Here is a 23,752-nt window from a genome sequence, read left to right as displayed (position 1 = left end):
AAAAATGGAAACGTAGCCCTTGTGTAAGATCATCTCTTGATAGTCGGCTGTTAGTCTATATTTCCTTTAATGAATGGGAATACTGGAATATGCAGGCTTTGATTTCAGCCAGCAAGCATTAAAATATAGGGATTGGAACCCTCAGATCATTTCCATTTAGGAAGCATGGTGCTGCTGCCCTTGGACAGGAGTTACTGAAAGCGTTTAGTTTACCAGCAGCTCTGTTGATCACTGGCCAACTGCTCATCATAAGGAGGGTGAAAACCCATGCAGAGACATCCACGATTACAGTGCACTGGTATCTCACTCGGTACTCAAGATGCCTTCCCAGGAATGAGCACAAATAGACAGAGCACAGAAGAAATTGTTGTAGCATTGTCTATGTAAGACTGCGTTACCACTAGAGCTGCTATGCTTGGAAACTTGCAAGAAATTCTACCCTCCCTGTTTTAATGCACCACCCTGCTGTGAACTAGCGGAGGTTTCTGGACCACCATCAATGCTCCTGCAGCAATTAAACATTGGAAATGGACCCAGTGTGGACTGAATTACCCAAACAGTGTTCGGATGCTGCCTGTGAAGGAAAGGATTTGTAAATTGGGACAAGAGGTGCAGTCCTCAGACGAAGTAGGATAGCAGGATTGGGGTCAATTGTCCACACAGCCCGTCCCCAGCTATGGCCTGCACTCACCGTGACAACCAGGGTTCAGTCCTGAGCGCCACATCTCAGCATGATCAACCACACCACTCGTCCCGTTCATCGAACGTTGACCCTTTCCTGCAGCCTCCGCACATTGCCGCATACAATACCGTTTATTGTCATTTGAACCTCAAATGAAGTTCAAACGAAATTTGGTTTATGCAGTCATACTACAAGAAAAAAAACCAAGACACACAATTGACACAATTTACACAAACATCCATCACAGTGAATCTCCTCCTCACTGTGATGGAGGGCAAAGTCATTGTCTCTCTCCTGTTTTCCATTCTTCTCCCGATGTTAAAGCCCCCGGCGGGCGATGGCAAGTCCCGCGGCCGTTAAAGCCGCGCCGGGCAATGTAAGGCCCCGCTCCGGGTCGTTTTGAACCCTGCAATTCGAGCGGGAGAAGTTGTTGTTGCGGGAGCTCCGAAAAGCGGTCTCCCACCAGGGACCCGCGAGCTCCCAATGTCACCATCCACCGGGCCTGCAGCTGGAGCCTCCGAAGCTCCGAAGTTGGGTCGCAGCCACGCGCCACCACAGCTCTCCACGCTCCAAAGCCGGCCAGCTCTACGATGGTGAGTCCGCAGGCTCCGCGACTGGAGCCCCCAGGTCGATCTGGTTGGAGGCCGCTCCATGGTGCTGGACCCCAACGACAACGGAGACCTGCCGGGTAAAAGGTCGGGTCCCCATCTTTAACATGAGTGCTTGCAGTGATTATACTTAATATAAGGAGCACCCTCTGGAATCCAGACAGACACAGTTCAACCTGAAACCCATCCTGGAATGCAAAAACCCCTTCTGGGAGAAAGTACAGGAGCATGAAATAGTGGAAGTCCAGACCTAGCATATTCTTCCCCATGGTTATCAGACTCCTAATCTAATCCCCTCTTTCATACTCACTTGCCGAAGTTTCTGCCACAAACGTTTACATTTAACTCCACCTATTCAGTTATTCTGTTGTTCCACTTTTGTACTTTGTTTGCACCAGTTCAGATTGAACTACAATCTTTCCCACCATTCTGCTGTTTTACTTTTGTCATTGTCATGTTCCCCATGTTGGGGGAGTCCAGAACCAGGGGCCACAGTTTAAGAATAAGGAGTAAGCCATTTAGAATGGAGATGAGGAAACACTTTTTCTCACAGAGAGTGGTGAGTCTGTGGAATTCTCTGCCTCAGAGGGCAGTGCAAGCAGGTTCTCTGGATGCTTACAAGAGAGAGATAGATAGGGCTCTTAAAAATAGCAGAGTCAGGGTATATGGGGAGAAGGCAGGAACGGGGTACTGATTGGGGATGATCAGCCATGATCACGTTGAGTGTCAGTGCTGGCTCAAAGGGCCAAATGGCCTACTCCTGCACCTATTGTCTATTGTCTATTGTATTTATTGTTGTTGTATGTATACTGTGAACTCTATGAGATTCCTTTGAACAAGGAATTCATTGTACCCTTGTGCTTATGACAGTAAACTAATCTGAATCTGAATCTGAACCCCTCAGAATATGAACTTTCCTTAATTCCTCTCCTCAGTCTCCTGTGCTATTTGATGAACTTCTCTCGTGTCTCAACATAATGGATGCCACTGATCCGTGGTACCCTTCTGGTAAATGTCCTCTGCATCCTCTGCATGACTTTGATATATTTGTTAATTATCCAGAATTAGACACAGTCCTCTATCTTTAATCATCACCTGTATGCTTTTGTCCTCTAAGTCTCCATTCATGACGCTAAGGATCTCGCATTCTTTTAACTGCTTTTTTGACATGCTAGCAGGTTCAAACATTTGTGTGTGCATGCAAACCCAGGCTTTTTCACCTTCAATTCCTTTATGAGAGTACATTTTAGTTTACATTGCCTCTCCTTATACTCATCCCCCACCAAAATGTATCATGATATACAGTATTTATTAATACAAAATATCAGCTGCCTATTTTACCAGAATTGTTGCGATTCACTCGTTCGATACTGATTTGGTTTGTTTACACTGAGATGCAACATTTTCAGATTACCATGCATTACATATTCAAAATGAATTATCTCTTTCCTTTTCTCACCTTCATTTGTTAACTGGCAGAAATGGATAGCTCATTTAAGAGATAGGTCCGATTTGTCAGCTGCGCATAATAAAACAATAATAAATGTCTTCTTCTCTGATTAAATGCAGAGGTCTTAGACTGGGGTCAGCTATTTAATTGAATTGCAGGCCTTGCCTTTTTTTCTGTTGTCTCTGCACATAAATGGAGTTTTTGTTTGTGTTAAAAAATGTATCTTAAAGCAAACAAGTTACTGTATAGTGCTGCATTACTACAACAGCTTGAAATTCAACCTAAATGTCTGACAGCATTAATCAGCATTGCATAGTTTATCACAACATTTTGACTATGTCTGCTGATCCGTGGTTTACTGACTGCTATAAAACTTACGAGTCTATTGGCTAGTAAATATTATCGATAAACTGCCAGCTTTGGTTGGAAGTTAATGCATTTTTTGTGTGATGCATTGGAGTTGTTTTGATTGATCTTTCAGAGAATATTGCAGAAAATGGGGAGATATGGGGAAAGAAAGGAGGGGGTGGGGTGGGGTGGGTTGTAGAATTGGAGAATATGATGGAGATTGGAGAATATAATGTTCATACCGTTTGGTAATAAGCCAACCAAGTGGAATATGAGGTGATGTTCCTCCAGATTGCATATGACCTCACAATGTCAATGCAAGAGGCCCAAGACAGAAAGGTCAGTATGGAAATGGGAAGAGGAATTAAAATGATTAGCAACCAGGAGATCCAGTAGGCCTCGGCAGACCATGTTCGGTAAAACGGTCGACCAGAAGGAGTTTTTTAAACAGATGGGTGGGGGCCTGGAAGGCATTGCCAGTGGTGTTGGTGGAGGCAGATGTGATAGTGATAGATATGAGGCTTTTTGGAACACCAGATGCAGTAGATAAGTACTGCCTATGAAGTCAGCAAGCTTGAGTGCACATGGAAAGAATCAAGTATTCTAGCAGCTAAAGTAAGAGGAGGACATTGCCCGAAACTCCATAAGTATGCGATGTGCTGTAATTACATTAATCGATGGGATGGAAGACTTATTTCCTTGTCAACAGAGAATGAGATGAGTTTACATTGGTCTCTTGGAATGGAGGTACTAATGGGCCTGTCCCAGTTAGGCGATTTTCAGGCGACTGCTGGCGACGGTCAAGTCGTAGCAGGTCACTGAAAAACTGGTGACTGGAATGGTGACTGGAACGGCAACTGTCAGAGTGGAACACACACACACACACATACACACATCGCTTGCTTCACCAGCCAGTTATGCAGGCGGGGGACAGGGCAAGCAGGAGGAGCACTGTCTGAGTGAAATTCACATGGTGCAAAGCCAATGTGATGCAGACACACACCACGATGAACAGGAAGGTTGCAGCTGTAATTAAGATGGTGAAAGCACAGTGTACGGGAAGGGTCACTTAAGTCCTTTAAAAGAGACGGGGAGAGGGAGGGAGAGGGGGGAGAAGGGGGAGAAGGGGGGCGGAGGGGGAGACGTGGTGGGGAGAAAGAGTGGAGACAACTAAGAAGGCAGAGATACACGGCTGTGAAGCTCGGCAGACACTAACGTTACCAGTCGGGTCCTTGGGTCTGAAAACTACTGTTCAAGTTTTTTTTCCTCAATGAGCCAATGAAATTCACTGGTCAGAACAGGCAACAACCTACGAGAACCTATGACCTCCTGGTGACTCACTACCGCTGCACCTACGGCACGAGAATTCTCGCTACTCAACATATTGATAAAAATGAGTGCCGACCAGAATGAAGCCCCGACTAGTTATGAGAATGCGGGAACTAATCACGACCATGAAGGCGGCTCCCCGGCAACCACCTGCGAACATGTGGCAACCATGTGGCGATCGTATAGTCTCCTGTAGTCGCATAAAATATCGCCTAAGTGGGACAGGCCCATAACATTCATCAGGAAATTACTTATCACTTTCAATTGATGAATGATGATTGTTTCCTGATGTGTAAGTCGAGATTTTGTGGTTTCCACCCACCACCACTGCCCTAATATTTAATTTGAGTTTGTGAGTATGGATTTTTATTGTAATTACCTGCTATTATATTTTCTATAATGACAGTAAAGCGATTAATTTCATTTTAATAGTATGAACTCCTCATCAGAAGAATATCCCAAGGTGAATTGCTTTGAAAACATATAGCTGAAGAAAATAAACAGACCTCATTTCACAGTGACTGTTGCAGAAATTTGCTAAAGATTCTGCTCTACCTTTCACGCAAAGAAAATTCCAAACACTTTGACAACTGTTACAACCGGAAAGAAACAATATACATGTCTGATTGAGTTGACAGTTCTAATTGACAGCAACACACAACAATATTTTGCAGCATTGCCCATGAAACTGATATTTTAACAGTATTCCTCCTTTGGGTATGCACAGCCCAATAGTGTAATATGAATATTCTACATTCAATAAATGATGGGGAAACTACCATTGATCACATTTGATATGATGCAGAACAATAACTTACACACATCTCTCCACATGTGTCAAATACTCTGAGTGAGTCACAGAGGAAGTCTATATATTATTACTATTTTCATTCGTAAATTGAGTCATTATATCAAAGCAAGTAATATTATTCCCAGTGTCAGTTTTGTTTTTTGAAGAGGTGATCAAGAGGATTGATGAGGGCAAAGCAGTACACATTGCCTACATAAACTTTAGCAAGGCCTTTCACAAGGTATGGCATGTTGGCCAGTCTGGAAGTTGAGATCACATAGTATCCAGGGTCAACAGGATCCAAAATTGGTTTGCAGGAAACAAAGGGTGGTGGTAGAGGGCTGTTTTTCAGACGGAAGGCCTCTAACAAGTGGTGTATTACAGAGATCGGTGATGGGTCTACTGTTTTCTATTGTACAAATAATTTGGGTGTGAATGTAGGATACGATACAAAACGATATGATAAAATTCATCCCCGGAGGGAAATTGGTTTGCCGACAGTCACAACACACAAGGTACACAAAAACTTGAAATTAAAAATGAAACCAAAAAGAAAAAAACAAGGCATGGTTAGCAAGTTTGCGAGCGACATTAAAATTGATGGTAGAGTGGACAGTGAAGAACGTTATCTATGATTACAGTGGGACGTTACTCAACTGGACCAATGAGCTGATGAATAACAGATGAATTTTAATTCAGAAAAATGCAAAGGGGTTGCATTTTGGAAAGATAAACCATGGCAGGACATACACAGTAAATGAAAGGGTCCTAATGAGTGTTAAAGAACAGAAAGTCCCAGGGGTTCAGGTACACAGTTCCAGATTTTAGATGTCATGTTGCAACTTTACAAGATATTAGCAAGTCAATATTTGGAATATTGTGTACAATTCTGGTTGCCCTAATATAAGAAGGATGTCATTAAACAAGAATGGGTGCAAGAAAAGATTTACGAGGATGTTGCTGGGTCCGGACTATTTGAGCCATGAAGTTGGATAGGGTGGGCCATTTTTTCCCCTGGAGTGTAAGATGCTGAGGAGTGCCCTTAGAGTGGTATGGACAAGGGAGAGCCAGTGGATGTAGTGTATCTGGACTTTCAGAAAGCCCTTGATAAGGTCCCACATAGGAGATTAATGGGCAAAATTAGAGCACATGGTATTGGGGGTAGGGTATTGACATGGATAGAACATTGGTTGGCAGACAGGAAACAAAGAGTAGGGATTAACGGGATATTTTCAGAATGGCAGGCAGTGACTAGGCTCAGTGCTGGGACCGCCACTATTTACAATATACATTAATGATTTAGATGAAGGAATTAAAAGTATCATTAGCAAATTTGCAGATGACACAAAGCTGGGTGGCAGTGTGAACTGTGAAGAGGATGCTATGAGGATGCAGAATGACTTGGACAGGTTGGGTGAGTGGGCAGATGCATGGCCGATGCAGTATAATGTAGATAAATGTGAGGTTATCCAAATGTGAGGCAAGAACGGGAAGGCAGATTATTATCTGTATGGTGTCAGGTTAGGAAAATGGGAAGTACAACGAGTCATGGGTGTCCTAGTACATCAGCCACTGAAAGTAAGCATACAGGTACAGCAGGTAGTGAAGAAAGCTAATGGCATGTTGGCCTTCATAATGAGAGGAGTTGAGTATAGGAACAAAGAAGTCCTTCTGCAGTTGTACAGGGCCCTGGTGAGACCACACCTGGCGTATTGTGTGCAGTTTTGGTCTCCTAATTTGAGGAATTGCTATTGAGGGAGTGCTGTGTAGGTTCACGAGCTTAATTCCTGGGATGGCGGGACTATCATATGATGAAAGAATGGAGCGACTGGGTTGTATTCACTGGAATTTAGAAGGATGAGAAGGGATCTTATAGAAACATATACAATTATTAAGAGATTGGACACGGTAGATGCAGGAAACATGTTCTCGATGTTGGGGGAGTCCAGAACCAGGGGCCACAGTTTATGAATTAAGGTAGGCCATTTAGAACTAAGATGAGGAAAAATATTTTAAAAACAGAGAGTCGTGAATTTGTGGAATTCTCTGCCTCAGAAAGCAGTGGAGGCCAAGTCACTGGATGCATTCAAAAGAGAGATAGATAGAGCCCAGGGCTAGCGGAATCAAGGGGTAGGGGGAAAAGGCAGGAATGGAGTACTTATTGTGGATTGTCAACCATGATCACATTGAATGATGGTGCTGGCTCAAAGGGCCGAATGGCCTACTCCTGCACCTATTGTCTATTGTCTATGTATCTATGTACATATAATATCATGAAGGCCATAGATAAGGTGCACACTTTTCTCTTAGTTTGGGGAGTCTAAATCTGGAGGGCATGGGTTCATGATAATAATAATAATAATAATATATCTTTTATTGTCATTGCACGTCAGTGCAATGAGATTTAGTGTGCAGCTCCACTGATGTACAAGAAAGGTAAATAAATACAATACATAAATAAACAAGCTGAATTGATTGACGTGACCATCTGAGGGAGACTGTCCAAAGGGGGGGGTGGGGTGCACTCATTAGGGCCGGTTCAGAGCCGCTATAGCTCTTGGGATGAAACTGTTCCTGAGTCTGGAGGTTCGGGCGTAGAAGGCCTTGTAACGTCTGCCGGAGGGAAGTAGTTGAAACAGACCCCAGGATGAGAGGTTGGATATAAAAGGGACCTCATTGGCAACATCTTCACACAGAGGGTGATGGGTACATGGAACAAACCACCAGAGGAAGTTGTAGACACAGTTACAATTACAACATTTAAAAGTCAATTGGGCAGGTACATGGATAGAAAAGATCTGGAGGAATATCGGTAAGCGCAGGCAAGTGCTTCATAACTAGCTTAGTTAGGGATAGGCATCTTAGTGAACAAGTTGGACCTGTTTCCATACTGTATAGGTCCATGACTCCATGACGCCTAACTCATATAAATTCTAAACTTTATAAATATATAATTACCTCAAATTTGAATGATTAAAACAATTATGTTTATGTTGTATGGGTGTGTACCATCAATATGTAATAAGGGAATGTCAAAGGCAAGTCAACATTTGGTGAATTAAATCATAACAGATCTTATTTAACTTTTGTTACTATATTAATTTGTGCAATTGTGATACAAACATAAATCCTTTTCAGAGTTTAGACTGCTGTTTTTCAGTAAAAGTTAAAGCTTTGTTGAGCCTTATGGCAGTTTTATTTTCTTAATGATTTTATACACAAAGGAACGCCAAGGGCAGAAACTGGACTCAATCACAAACAAGATTTGACCTTATTACCATTCATAATAAATCACGGTATTGAAAGTACTGAGTGGCACCAAAGCACAAATACAATGGTGTTGGAAATGTAAATATTTAATTATATGAATCACTCTGTTGGCTGAGTATTTCCCAATTCCCTACTTCACCCAGGCTCAAAGTCTGTTTGTATCAGATTGAATAATATTGGAACTGGGCACAAATCCAGAACCTGCGATTTACTCAGTTCTGTCTCATGCCTCCTATCCCCCACCTCCACAGGGACAAATATTCCAACACTGGTGATAGACACAAATTGCTGGAGCAACTCAGCGGGACAGGCAGCACCTCTGCATAGAAGGAATGGGTGATGTTTCGGGTCGAGGCCCTACTTTAGACTGAAGAAGTCACCCATTCCTTCTATCCAGAGATGCTACCAGTTACTCCAGCATTTTGTGCCTATCTTCAGTAGCATCTACTGGACATCAACTAGCATCTGCAGTTCCTTCCGGCACATTCCAATACTGGTGGTCAGTCCTTGAAGGATACTTCAAGCTGCAAACAGCAACCTTTAATGTTGGTGCTTATCGCCTCTTTCACCTCTCAGATCTAAATGAACAATTGGTTAATACTTTTATTCACCAATTAGATGTTTTTAGATTCAGTTCTAATTTGACATTCCTTTTTAAAAGGGGTTTTCTATATTTGTGGAAAAACAGTTTCCTTATTCATCCTGGGGTCTTGTTTTTTTTAAATTCCTTTTAAAATATATTTATAAAAGTTTTAATCACATATTGTAAAATATTTCTGTTTTCTTCATCAGACACTAGTCCAATAATAATATGCCATCAGCCAAGCCCTCTTTGTTAATAGTTTATCTGGTTCAGTTGCAAAAGTTATCTCCCACGAAAGGTCATGCACTGGACCTTGTATTACTTATCCTCTTTTTATGGCAGTCTTGGAAGTTGGCATCTTTTCAGCTGCCCATTCATTGTTGAGTGATCCAGGTGAAGCACACCAAACTCTCCACTTTTGGTTCATGCAGCAAACTATAAATACATCAATTATTGAGAACGGGAAAATACAATGGCTGATTAAATGGCATCATTTTAACTTCTTAATAGAAGCATATAAAATAGTGAGAGACATAGGTAGACGGTTAGAACCGTTTTCACAAGGTCAGGAACCAGACGGTCGAGCTTTAAAATGAGAGGGGCAAAACTTAAAGGAGATGTGCAGGGCAAGTTTTTTTACACAGAGAGTGGAGGGTACCTGGTACATGATGCCAGGCATGGTGTGGAGGCAGATAACATAAAAGTCCCCACATTCATTTTATCTAATGGGTTTCTTTTCCATTGAAATTGAACTATGCAACTCAATTTATAGGATAAATAACCTAAAGAGAATAATTTTGACATGTTGACATATGCAATTATGTAATTATTGACAATTATTGTTATCAAAATTGCCCTCTTCCACAGAGTTTATTTCAAGTTAAATATAATGTGTACATCAGTAAGAAGTGAAATCAATGAAAGTGTTTAACAGGCTTTAGTGGGAATAATTTAACCATACCTCTCCTAGTTTTGAATGATATTGTAATACTTAACAGGAAATGTTATAGATTTTGAAAGATCGGTGTAAGTGTGCAACAGTGTTTATTTGTCATATGCACCAGATATGAACTGAAATAATGAAATGCAGCTTTATACACAGAATAAATGCAATAACAACAGCAACAATTAATATGCAATAAATTATCAGTTACTAAGGTCATGAAGTCATAAAGAATATGACTTCATGACCATTCGGCCCATCAAGTCTACTCTGCCATTCAATCATGGCTGATCTATCTCTCCCTCCTAACCACATTTTCCTGCCTTCTCCCCATAACTTCTGACACCTGTACTAATCAAGAATATATCTATCTATGCCTTAAAAATATCCACTGACTTGGCCTCCATAGATTTCTGTGGCAAATAATTCAACAGATTCACCACCATCTGACTAAAGAAATGTCTCGTCATCTCCATCCTAAAAGAACATCCTTTAATTCTGAGGCTATGACCTTTAGTCCTCGATTCTCCCACTAGTGGAAACATCCACTCTATCCAAGCCTTTCACTGTTCTGTGTGTTTCAATTAGGCCCCCTCTCATTCTTCTAAACTCCAGCAAGTACAGGCCCAGTGTTAACAAATGCTCATTAAAGGTTTATCTAGTAAACCAGACCATTATAATTAGTACATTGTCAAAAGTACATTGATAATTATGTAGTAGTGATTCTTGCTGAGTGGTTGTGGTTAGGATTGTGCAGGGTGGTTCAAGAACCTGACAGAAGTTGGGAAGAAGCTGTTCTTGAACCTGTAGGCAATGGTTCATTCTTTTTCTCAGGTGATAATCAAAAGAGACCATGGCCAGGGTGGTATGGGTCTTTGATGATATTAAGGGGACTGTCCCACTTAGGCGACCTCTTTGGAGAGTGCAGGAGACTCTGCGCTCGCCACAAGATTGCCACATGGTCGCCACATGGTCGCTGGTGTTCTCCTTCATGGTCGGGACATATTAATGATCTGGATGAGGGAATTGAAGGCAATATCTCCAAGTTTGCGGATGACACTAAGCTGGGGGACAGTGTTAGCTGTGAGGAGGATGCTAGGAGACTGCAAGGTGACTTGGATAGGCTGGGTGAGTGGGCAAATGTTTGGCAGATGCAGTATAATGTGGATAAATGTGAGGTTATCCATTTTGGTGGCAAAAACAGGAAAGCAGACTATTATCTAAATGGTGGCCGACTAGGAAAAGGGGAGATGCAGCGAGACCTGGGTGTCATGGTACACCAGTCATTGAAAGTGGGCATGCAGGTGCAGCAGGCAGTGAAGAAAGCGAATGGTATGTTAGCTTTCATAGCAAAAGGATTTGAGTATAGGAGCAGGGAGGTTCTACTGCAGTTGTACAGGGTCTTGGTGAGACCACACCTGGAGTATTGCGTACAGTTTTGGTCTCCAAATCTGAGGAAGGACATTATTGCCATAGAGGGAGTGCAGAGAAGGTTCACCAGACTGATTCCTGGGATGTCAGGACTGTCTTATGAAGAAAGACTGGATAGACTTGGTTTATACTCTCTAGAATTTAGGAGATTGAGAGGGGATCTTATAGAAACTTACAAAATTCTTAAGGGGTTGGACAGGCTAGATGCAGGAAGATTGCTCCCGATGTTGGGGAAGTCCAGGACAAGGGGTCACAGCTTAAGGATAAGGGGGAAATCCTTTAAAACCGAGATGAGAAGAACTTTTTTCACACAGAGAGTGGTGAATCTCTGGAACTCCCTGCCACAGAGGGTAGTCGAGGCCAGTTCATTGGCTATATTTAAGAGGGAGTTAGATGTGGCCCTTGTGGCTAAGGGGATCAGAGGGTATGGAGAGAAGGCAGGTACGGGATACTGAGTTGGATGACCAGCCATGATCATATTGAATGGCGGTGCAGGCTCGAAGGGCCGAATGGCCTACTCCTGCACCTAATTTCTATGTTTCTATGTTTCCCGCATTGGAACTAGTTGCGGCCTCAGTATGGTGGCCAAAAAATTTTCAACATGTCATGGAGAAAATCGATACTTTTGTAGTCATAGGTCTGGTCGTAGTGGGGTCGTAGGTAATCGTAGGTAATCGTAGGTAATCGTAGGTAGTCTTAGGTAGTCATAGGTAGTTTAGTTAATCACCTTTGCTTACCAGTCATTTTTATAGGTATGTTACAATGCTTACCTTCAGCGGCGCTGCAATTCTGCCACTGGCCGTGTGTGCGATTTTGGCGCCTTTGAGGGGGGGGGGGGGGTGCGGGGTTAAAACGCGTTTTTTTTCCTAACTTGTCCTGGATTATATTTGGTTGGAGTGCAAGCTTTTATATACATAAAAATAAACAGCTTTCTTTTTCCTGTCACCTACATGAAATCCGTCCCCGTTGTCGGCGTTGATGGCTTTAGAAGCTGATTTTAAAATGACTCCAGCGCTGAACGAGTCGGGCGATTAAAAAAAAATAGACAGAACGGCCAAAGAATCATTCCGATGGCCGTTCTGTCTATTTTTTTTTAATCGCCCGACTCGTTCAGCGCTGGAGTCATTTTAAAATCAGCTTCTAAAGCCATCAACGCCGACAACGGGGACAGATTTCATGTAGGTGACAGGTAAAAGAAAGCTGTTTATTTTTATGTATAAAAGTGGTCCTTAAGATACCTTTAGTTCACATTTAAAGTTGCGAAATGGTGATTTAGTCCCCATACCAACCGGCAGTGTTTTTCATGCAGATATGGGGGTCTAAATCACTGCAAACTGCAACGTTCCAAATGGTCGCGTTCCAGAAAAATCCACTCGCAAGATGATTTAAATGGCCATTAATTTACAGGTATTAAACATTAAATTCCTTCCATTTGGCCTATAAATCCATGAAAATGAGATTTAAAAATTATGTTATATTGTGAATTCTTGTGTGAATGTTATTTGGACACATTGGCTATTTAAAAATGTTAATCTATTCTTAAGAAATTGATAGATGTTTAGATCTAGTAATTGACTTTTGTAATTAGCTACAATTAGGTAACTAACTAATTATCTGCTTTAATTTCAAGTCATCTAAGTAAGATTGTATCATATTTGTTTCAGAATGCTTCAATCTACAATAACTGAAAACTTATTTTAGTTCTCTTAATTTTTAAGAAAGTTATGGCCATTTGACTGTCCTCGATCACAACTTTTGTGTTAAGTCAATGGAAAAGCAATAGAGAACAAGATGCTAATTTCCGAGTATGTAAATGGCCATAACCTTTTTTAATACTGAAGATATGAAAGTGAATTAGGTGACAAATTAAACTTATTTTTATGCTTTATCTGATGGAATAAATTGCAGACTTGATTTTAAAAATCTCAAAATGTTGTAACATTGCTCATTTTTATTGGCTCATTGTGAAAAAAAATGCGCTGTCATTCCAGTGCGCGGTCATTGTGCAATTTTGCTTTCAGTGGATCAGATGATGTGAGGCATGGCTCCGAGGAGAAGACATCAGCGCAGGGGCAGGGCACAACCCTCAATACCACCCACCAGGCTGTTATCAACATTTGTTTGTTTATAAGACTTTTATATGTTTCATTACCAATAAAGAAAATCCCATACTTTTTAAACTCAAATTGATGTATGGATATCATTCTTTTTCATAGTAATCCCTCATGTCATCACTTATATCTCATATTTCATTTCACATATATTTAGATCATTGAAACACACACAAACACAAGGAAGGAATGCACTGTATTTAAAGTTTGACTTCGCATTTATTTTGATGAAGAAAACAGACACAAGCACTTCAAATGCACTGCATTTAAAAGGATTTTATTTTTATACATCTCAATAAATCTAACACTAAAACAAGCAATACACTCAATTTAAAAGAACATGTGTATACATTTCGATAAATCCAACACTAAAACAAATAATACACTGAATATAAAAGAAAACTTCATTTTTTTAGGTGATCTTACGAGTTGTAGCCAGTCGTAGCCAGTCGTAGCTTGTCGTAGCTTGCTTTCTGAGATTGTGGGTGTAGTCGTCTGTAAGTCGAGGGTGGTCGTCTTCAGTCCCCACTATTGGGTCGCCAATTGTCACGAGTGCATCGGCGAATGTCGAAAATAGTCGTAGTTTGTCTTCTACAGTCGTAGGATGTCTTCTACACATTCACTTTTCGATGATTCAACAAGGCTATGACAGTCTCCTGCACTCGCAAAAGAAGTCGCCTAAGTGGGACAGGCCCTTGACTGTCATCTTGGGACAGCATTTCTTAATTCTTTCGAAGGTGGTGGGGGTTAGCACCCATGATGGACCAGGCAATATTGACCAAATTCTGCTGCTTCCTTCACTCTGGAGCTTTTAAATTACCGAGCCTGGCTGTGATGCAACCAGACAGTATGCTTTTTACCATACAGCTTTGAATGTTTGATGGAGTATTCAGCAACATGCCAAAACACTTCATAACAAATATGTTATTGATTGATTTTGTCTCATGAACCATTTGTAATATGTTAACTGCTTGGGAATACCCAACATCAATGTATAATTAACACATTTGTAACGGCAAGTACTATTGCAGCAACTCAAAATAAATCCCTCTGAATTGAAGATGTTTTTAAGCCTTCAGCAGTTGCCAAATAAGATGAATTCTAAAAGAGTCTGCTTTTAATAATCACAAATAAAACATTATGCTGGATCAAATGGATTATACAACCCTTCACCTTGCCACAGTTACCTTCTAACAAGAGCCTGAAGAATTTGGTATCTTCTAATTTTAAAGTTGAAAAGTATCAAGTAAATTTGATAGTGCTAAATATATAGTTTCAGCATTAAAATATTTCCACTTAGTTTATATACCATTCAGATGTGTAAGGGATTGGTAACACATTGGTAACACATATCTTATTGCACATATTTTAGTAAACTTTACTTATGACACTGAATTTAGATACATTCAATCAGTAGAGCATAAAAATATACAGAACTTGAATTATAAGACATGCAATCTCTCACAAAATTGATAATCCATTTTAGAAATTTGGGGTAAATACCCTGAAGTTAATACCGACAAAATGTTAGTTTAAAAGTTGCTGATGAGTACAACATGTCAGTTGCCATGAAGTGCAGCAACAAAGCCATCTTTCTTTAGTATTAATTTACATTAATTTACATCTGGCATGGTACAATATGTGGATTCTTCATCTGATATCACCATGAGATTTATGAATGTCAGGAATGTAGGGACAGGAGAAAATGTTATTGAAGTATTCTAGCTTTTTCAGTGATATAAATTAATAAAGCCATAATGAATGATTTGACAACAAAACAAACTCTGTAACTAAGGCACATAGTTTCAGACTTTGGTAATTAACATTTCAGTGCTTCGTGAATGGCAATTAATATGTGGAACAAAGTGTCCAGGAAGATTCAAAGATTTATTCTTTATATTTCAATTTAGCTAGTTTGCAATTGGATTCCAATGATTTTTTTTTGGCATCTGCTCTCTTTATTCATCATTGCCATTCTTTTCAGTCAATAAGCAAAGCAGTCAAAGGTATACCTGTATAAGCTTGCAAAAATACCTAATTCCATATTTTCTTATACAGTAAGACAAAGTGTTGATGTCAATGTCCGTTCCCATAAAACTTTTCCTTGATAAAACCATCAGTGCCCCAGCAGTAAACTAACTAAACCCTTATGGTAGGATGGGTCAGGTTGGATTGACCGGTGACGCCATCATTCCAAACGGTGATCTTCATCGATAATGAACAGGCAAATAATTGTGAAATGAAACAAAAATAATTGAAAACACTGAGCAAGTTATACAGCGTCAGTGGAGGGAAACAGAATTAACATTTCACTTCAATGATCTTTCATCCAAACAGCAAGTAATTGCATTATTTGACTATCAGTCACAGATCCTTTGTAAAAAAATGTTAAATTAATTTAATTTTTATTGATTGCTTAAAAGATATTTAAGTTGCTCTATAATTGCTTGCCACTAGAAGCAGGATCTTTGACAGAAGGTGATGTCCTACAGTCATTTGCTGGACTATATTTACTTCAAAAAAACCATTGTAATACATCGCAAAAACTGTTTAAAGCTGTTCGGTCCTCTCAGACGTGGCAGATGGGATAAATTGTGAACTTTTTTTATTTCAAACTCCAAACAGTTCTCTGCTGGTGACATTCAAATATTTGATGTTTTGTATGTGCACAAAAATTCCGGGGATAACCCCTTTAATTTATTTTTCAAAGGTTATTGCTGTCCATTTTACTCAATTTGTGCATTTCTCCGCCAGTTTCACATTGCATATGGATAGGGAACTATATCTCTAAAACAGAGAGACAATGTCTATTTCAAGGCCAAGTTCAAGTTCTTTTTTCATTATCTTAACAGACTTCATTCATTAACATTAGTTGAATATACATACATTTTTAAAGTTTTTGCCGAATCACAACTTTGGATTTAAATCCAACTATGGGTTGGGTGAGGTGGGTGGGGGGGTGGGGGGTGGGGACGAGAGGCAGGTTTATCACCACTTTTTTCTCTCTTTTTCTTTTTTTTTCTTCTTTTTTCTCTACCTTTCTTTTATTCACTCTTTGGCTACACTACTTTGTTAGTCTAGGGGTCCTATCTTTACATCTCACACTTTTTCTCTCTCTTGTTCTTTCTCTTTTCTTTTCCTTTATAAGAAAAAAAGAAATAATTATCCCAGAAAAAATCTTTATTCTTGTCGCACATGGAATGTTGTGAATCACTTTGGTGTAATGTGAAGTACATCAGTGGACTGCTATCTTAAGACCCTCTGATCACAAAGATAGCTAGGATAAGAAGTCATTTAGCCCATCGAGGCAGATCTAAAGATTGCAACGTCTAATTATCTCCTTAATAATCTCACTCCCTTTAACTATTCAGGCAGTTAATTCCACAAATTTATCATTTTCCATGCAGAGATAAACATCTTGAAAACAGTCCTTAAACCTCTAATTGGGTCGACTCTGCAAGACCCACTTTCATTCTGCTGTTTAATTTAAAGTAATATTTCACGTTTACTTTCTTAATTCCCATATTTTTCTTCTCAGACTGACATGAGATAGCAATTTGTGCGAGAAGGACTGGTGGATTGAATCTGAACAAATGGTAAGATATTGGCCATTCGTCAATCCCGATCATGGTCGAGTCCAGAAATGTGCATGGTGCTTGCTATACTTTTTCTGTCCCCAAAGTTGAGTCTAAGCTCTGCAAGATTAGAACTGTACTTTTCTGAGTTCATTGACTGACCTCAAGGCCTGCCAATACCAAACATTTATTTACTGGTGACACAACGAACTGTAGATGCTGCTAGATTCTCGAGCAAAGAAAAAGTGCTTAAGGAACACCTTGGATCAGGCAGCATCTGTGGAGGGAAATGGACAGATGAATTTTGGATCAGAGCCTGAAGAAGGGTCCTGATCTGAAATGTTATCTGTCTATTTCCTTTCACAGATACTGCCTGACCCGTTGTATTCCTTCAACACTTTTTTAAAAAAAAATATCCATACCACCATAAGACATATCAAAATCAGAATAGTACTTTATTTGCCAAGTATGTTTTGCAACATACGAGGAATTTCATTTGCCAAGTCAGTCATACAATAAAAAGCAACAGAACACCCAAAACACATTTTAACATGAACAACCACCACAGTGATTCCTACACATTCCTCACTGTGATGGAAGGCGAAATAAAGTTCAAGTCCCTTCCCTTTGCTCTCCCATGGTTGGGGGCCTCTAGTCCTCCATTGACGGAACGATCTTGACTCCCGTAGCCAGCGGCCTTCGAGCCCTCCGCGTCGAGGCGATCAGCTCCTGCATTGGGGGGATGTCAGCTCCCTCGTGCCGGGTGCTCGAGCCTCGCGTCTGGGCTGGTCGAACCTTCTACATCATTGGAGCTTCCCGACTCGGCCTCTCCTCAGACTGCGAGCTCTTGATGGTAAGTCCGCAGGTTGTGGTTGGAGTGATGCCAGGCAAGGGATCAGTTCCGATGTTAAGTCCACGCCCCGCGGTGGGGCTCACGACAGTCCGAGGAGGCCATCAGCTCCAACGATAAAAGGCCGCAGAGCGCCCGGAGAATGCGATCTGAAAATTAATCAAATCTCTGGTAAGGTAACAACCTGAAAAAAAGTTTCCCCCAACCCCGACCCCTCCCCACACATAAGAAAAACCGGACAACATTAAAACAAACATTTAACAAACACTAAAAATAAAAAAAGATGAAAAAACAAACAGACTGCAGGCGGAGCTGCCATCATACGGCGCCCCATAGGAGCAGAATTAAGCCATTCGGCCCATTGAGTCTACCCTACCATTCAACCCTCACATCAGTCTGAAGAAGGGTCTCGACCCGAAACGTCGCCTATTTCCTTCGCTGCATAGATGCTGCCTCACCCGCTGAGCTTCTCCAGCATTTTTGTCTACATTCAATCATGGCTGATCTATTTTCCCTCTTGACCCCATTCCTCTGCCTACTCTATGTAACTTTTGACACCCTTTAAGAAATAGTTAGACAGGTACATGGATAGGACAGGTTTGGAGGGATATGGGCCAAATGCAGGCAGGTTGGACAAGTGTAGCTGAGACATGTTGGCTGGTATGAGCAAGGTGGGACAAAGGGCCTGTTTCCATGCTGTAGCTCTCTATGACTCTCTGACCCTTACCTCTTTACCTCTTTTATCTCTTTACAGCCACCCATCAAAGCCCTTATTTAACTCCTCTCACATATACACCCTCACCCTCCTGTAGCTGACACATGCATTATTCTTGACCCACACCTATCTTTTAAGTCATTCATGTCTATTCTCTCATCACATGCAGATCTTAATTCAAATCAACCTTTTTTTAGAATTAATAACTGAATGGGTACATGTGGGTGTCGGAAACACTTCATCTTCACTATCTGCCACCTGTTGCTGTTCCATCATTGCTTGAATGGGTGTCAGAAAAACAAAAGACAAGGAGAGGGTTGTAGCAAGGGGAGGGACACATTGCAAAATAAGTGAGTATGGAACAAAGGCAAGGTGGGATATGAGCAGCAAGATTAGGTCTGGGACTTCCTTTGCCGCTTTGTTAGTCACAGATCCAGAAAATGAAGCATGGACAAAGGCTGGCCTGTCTCCTCCATGTGCAATAGGACATGCAGTGAATTCTTACTTTTCCATTTAGCTCCTGCTGCCTCAGGTCTTGCACCAATTTCTCCTTCAGAAGAAGGTGAGTTTGACATGGAGGGATCTACAGTATGCTTGGTTGAGGATATTCTCATGTTTGAATAATGTGTGCATGGGTATAAGGTTTGATGTGTTCTTGTAAATTGCTCGTTCTAAGCTTCCCCCCAGTCTAGTTTCAGTCAAAATCACTGAATCAAGCACTTGAACAACTAATTTTTATTTTAACAAAACACAATTACAGTTCACCTACTGTACCTTTCCCACCATAGGTTCGATCCTCGTATCTGCCTGATCAAGCCTTCTAGGACTTGCTCAAACAGAGACACTCCAGAAGGTCACACAGTCCCAAGCGCTCTCCCAGAAGATCGACGCTGGACCTCGTGGTAGTGGACTTTTATAGGTCCCGGGACCTGGAGGGGCTGAACCACTGGGGGGTGGTCTCTGAACAATCCAATACAGATATCGATTAACCCCATACATAACAGACATTTCCCTAACCCAATAATATAGCATCCAATACATTGTATAAGAAAGAAAGCTCTGGACGTAAGCAAACTTGAACAAACATTGAAACATGTGCCCTGAGATTCAAACAATATCTCCAAGGCTCAACAGTTTGACCAATCATCAATTAACAGGATGACCGTCTTGCAACATTATTTATATTATTTACTATGCTTTTGCAGCGATCCAATAGAAATGATGCGTTTAAGGTTAGTTTGCAAAACTGCTATACATGTTATCAATTTAAGAGAAACAGGGAGAACACCTGGACCCCTCATCATCCTGCATATCAGTCTGAGCCTAGACTGGCTGGCGCCAATCAAAGCCTGTAAAGTTCATCTGACAATGGATGAGCAATTCTGACAAGTGCAGGGATACTCCATTTTATGGTGTCTTTAATTTAGCCAATATTAACATTCCCCCCGTTTTATCATTCATGATAACCCTCATCATAAATGATAACTGCAGAATACAATGATGACTACTATACTTTAACAATGTTCCAACAAGAAGATGTTGATGTAGCTTCTCAGAATTTCATTGCGGTTCCCGAGTTTTCCTGGGCGTAGCTCCATGATTTCCGTCTGATGAATCTTCACCTCCCGAGTTTTTGTGGGCGTGAATTCCCATCCATCAATCTTGATAATCCATTGATCCTTGATTGGAATTACTAAGAAAACCTGGGAGAAAAAAAGTTAACTACTGATACCGTCACTAATAATTTTACAATGATGAAGATGTCAGGCATTTCATCCTTCTACCTTTACTGCAGTGGAAGTCATTAAAAGAACTTGGTACAATCCTTCTCAACGAACTTCTGATCCTTTCCTTACCCAATTCTTCACTAAAACACAGTCTCCAGGTTTTACTTTAATGGGAGTTACTAAAGAAGGCATATTCTCATAGGCTGCTCTCACTCTACAATGTAAATCCCTCAAGGCTCTTGTCAAGGCTAAGATATAGTCGGTCACCTCAGCAGTCATATGGTGGAAATTAACTATTTTCATTGCATTCTGGTTCCAAGGGGTTTTCAAGGGTCTACCGTAAATAATTTCAGCTGGGCTTAATCTAAATTTTCCTTGCAGGCGTGACTCTCATCTGAAATAGGGCTAATGGGAGTAATTTAATCCATCCAAGTCCAGTCTCCGCCTTTAATTTGGCTAATTTGGTTTTAAGGGTCTGGTTTGCCCTTTCTACAAGCTGGCAGCCTGTGGTCGATAAACACAGTGTAATTGCTGCTGGATCCCCAGCTGTTCACAAAATTCTTTATTGATTTGTCCAATAAACTGTGGACCGTTATCTGAGCTAAGTCGAATGGGAATGCCGAATCTATGGACAATTTCTCTCATTAGCACCTTGACAACAGTACCCACTTTATTGTCAAGGGTTGGAGATGCAGGAAAATTGTTCCCGATGTTGGGGAAGTCTAGAACAAGGGGTCACAGTTTAAGGATAAGGGGGAAATCTTTTAGGACCGAGATGAGAAAAACATTTTTCACACAGAGAGTGGTGAATCTCTGGAATTCTCTGCCACAGAAGATAGTTGAGGCCAGTTCATTGGCTATATTTAAGAGGGAGTTAGATGTGGCCCTTGTGGCTAAAGGGATCAGGGGGTATGGAGAGAAGGCAGGTACAGGATACTGAGTTGGATGATCAGCCATGATCATATTGAATGGCGGTGCAGGCTAGTAGGGCCGAATGGCCTACTCCTGCACCTAATATCTATGTTTCTATGTTTCTATGCTTTGATTCACCAGCTGAATACATCGACTATGACAAGAACGTATTTGTATCCTTGCCATCTTTCTAATTCAATGTAGTCCATTTGCAATGTCTCAAAAGGACCCGTAGGTAATGGTGTCTTCACTCCTTCACATCCTATTCCTTTCCCTGGATTGTATTGCTGGCAGAACAGGCACTTATTGCTTACCTTTTGAGCAAAAGATTGTAATTTTGGATGCTACCGAGTAGCTAATAGAGTGTCCCCTACTGCTCTTGCACCACAATGGATTGCATAGTGCATACACTTGAAAACCCATATGGCCAATGAGTCTGTCATGCAAGTTTGCCCTGCTGGAGTGGTCCACAGCCCAGTCATATAATCCAGTACACATTCCAGTTGTCTCCATCTATTCTTATTTCCTTCAATAGCCTCTTCTTGTAATCGAACGATTTCTTGAATGGTTGGCATCAGTTTTTCCAAGGGGGACTTGTTAGTTACACTTTAAGTCTGCCTCACCATTCTAGGTGCTACCACCTTACGTACCCATGATACATTTTTAGCTACTAAATCGGCATTACGATTTCCAATGTCTACTGTAGTGTCCCTTAGTATGGACACTACATTTTATTACAGAGATTTGTCTGATGAGCATGAAGGCCTTCAATAAATTTGTCACCAATTATTTGTGTGTTATTTGGGTTCCTGCAGAAGTTAGAAATTCCCTGTTTTTCCATAATTGACCAAAATCATGCACCACCACAAAGGCATATCGATAATCAGTGTAAAGGGGCTGTCCCACTGCTGCGACCTAATCTGCAAGTTCAGAAGGGTGGCTTCGACCTTCAAGCTCGAGGGCGCTTCCCTGGAAATCCTCGAGCTGGATCGAACGTCAGCGATGAAACCGCGAGCTGGATCGACCGACCGCGCACACACACACACAAATACATCGCAAAGGCGGGGGCCAGGGGAAGCGGGGGGGGCTCGCATCAATGATCTTTTCAAGTTCTCAAATGCTTCCTGTGCCTCCTTTGTTAGTTTAAATTCTCCCTCCTTGCTGGTATAAGGTGTTAGTTTCTAGAGCTATATTTGGAATCCAGGGTCTGCAATAATTAACCATACCCAGCCATTACCTCATTTGTTTGGCTTCTTTTGGGACTGGAAATTCGCAGATAGGTTCGAGTCTGCTCTTCTCAAGACTTCTTTCGCTGGCCGAAATTATAATCCCTAGAAATTTTACTTTCTCCTGAGCTACCAGTACTTTTGATGGTGAGACCACATATCCTAGATCGGCTAGATGATTTAGTAGTTGTGCAGTGTCTTTCCGATTACTAGATTCATCTTTACTAGCCACCAATAGGTCATCAACATACTGCACTAATGTTGAATTCATTTTAAACTTCAATGTACTTAGCTGATCCTGCAGACACCTGGAAAATAAAGTAGGCGAGTTGACAAATCCTTGAGGCAACCTGGCCCAGGTATATTGTTATCCCTTATAGGTGAAGGCAAACAAATATTGGCTGTCTTCATGAAGAGGAAGAGAAAAGAATGCATGTTGCAAGTCGACTATCAAAATACTTTTGCTTCAGCTGGTATTTGGGCTAGGATATGGGCAGGATTTGGCACTAGGGCATGATGTGGTTCTACAACAGAATTGATTTCCCTTTAGTCTTGTACGAGTCTATATTGACCATCCTTTCCCAGTTTCGGAACGGCAAGAATAGGGGTGTTACAGATAAAATGGCACTTCACTAATATTTCTTGATTCAGCAAACCCCAAATTAATTTGTCTATGCTGCTGATGGCCTGTAGTTTCAATGGATATTGTTGGATTGAAGGAAGTGTTACCCCTTTCTGGAGAGCTACACTGATGGGATTGATGTTCACGCATCCTACCTGAGCAGTGTCCTCTGCCCATACTTGAGGGTTCACATACTCGTATACCTCACTCCCCAGATGAAGACGTAAGCGGGTAACAACCTTCCTTGGGGCCTGGTAAAATTCAACAACATATTGATTAGACAAATTTTGCTTTTGATAATTATTCGGGTTTGCCTTTCTTACCATCGTTCCTAGATCTTTAGCTCTAGCCAGGAAATTCACCTTTCGGGTGATGTGAGGAACCACCTCATCAGTTCTTTTCCATAACTGTGCTGGTATTTTAGCATATTCGGCAGCTCCCTCGTTCCCTTCCACAAGTGCCAATACTTCTATTTTCCATCCCTGTCCTTCGTATGATTTAAAGAAGGTTTCCAGCTCACTGTTCTTTCCACTTCTATCATAAAACAGTGTCATGTGAAGTGGGGGTTCTTTGTCCAGAT

The sequence above is a fragment of the Amblyraja radiata genome, chromosome 3, assembly GCF_010909765.2.
Source record: "Amblyraja radiata isolate CabotCenter1 chromosome 3, sAmbRad1.1.pri, whole genome shotgun sequence".
Taxonomy (NCBI): Eukaryota; Metazoa; Chordata; class Chondrichthyes; order Rajiformes; family Rajidae; genus Amblyraja; species Amblyraja radiata.
Note: the sequence above shows the minus strand (reverse complement) of the source record.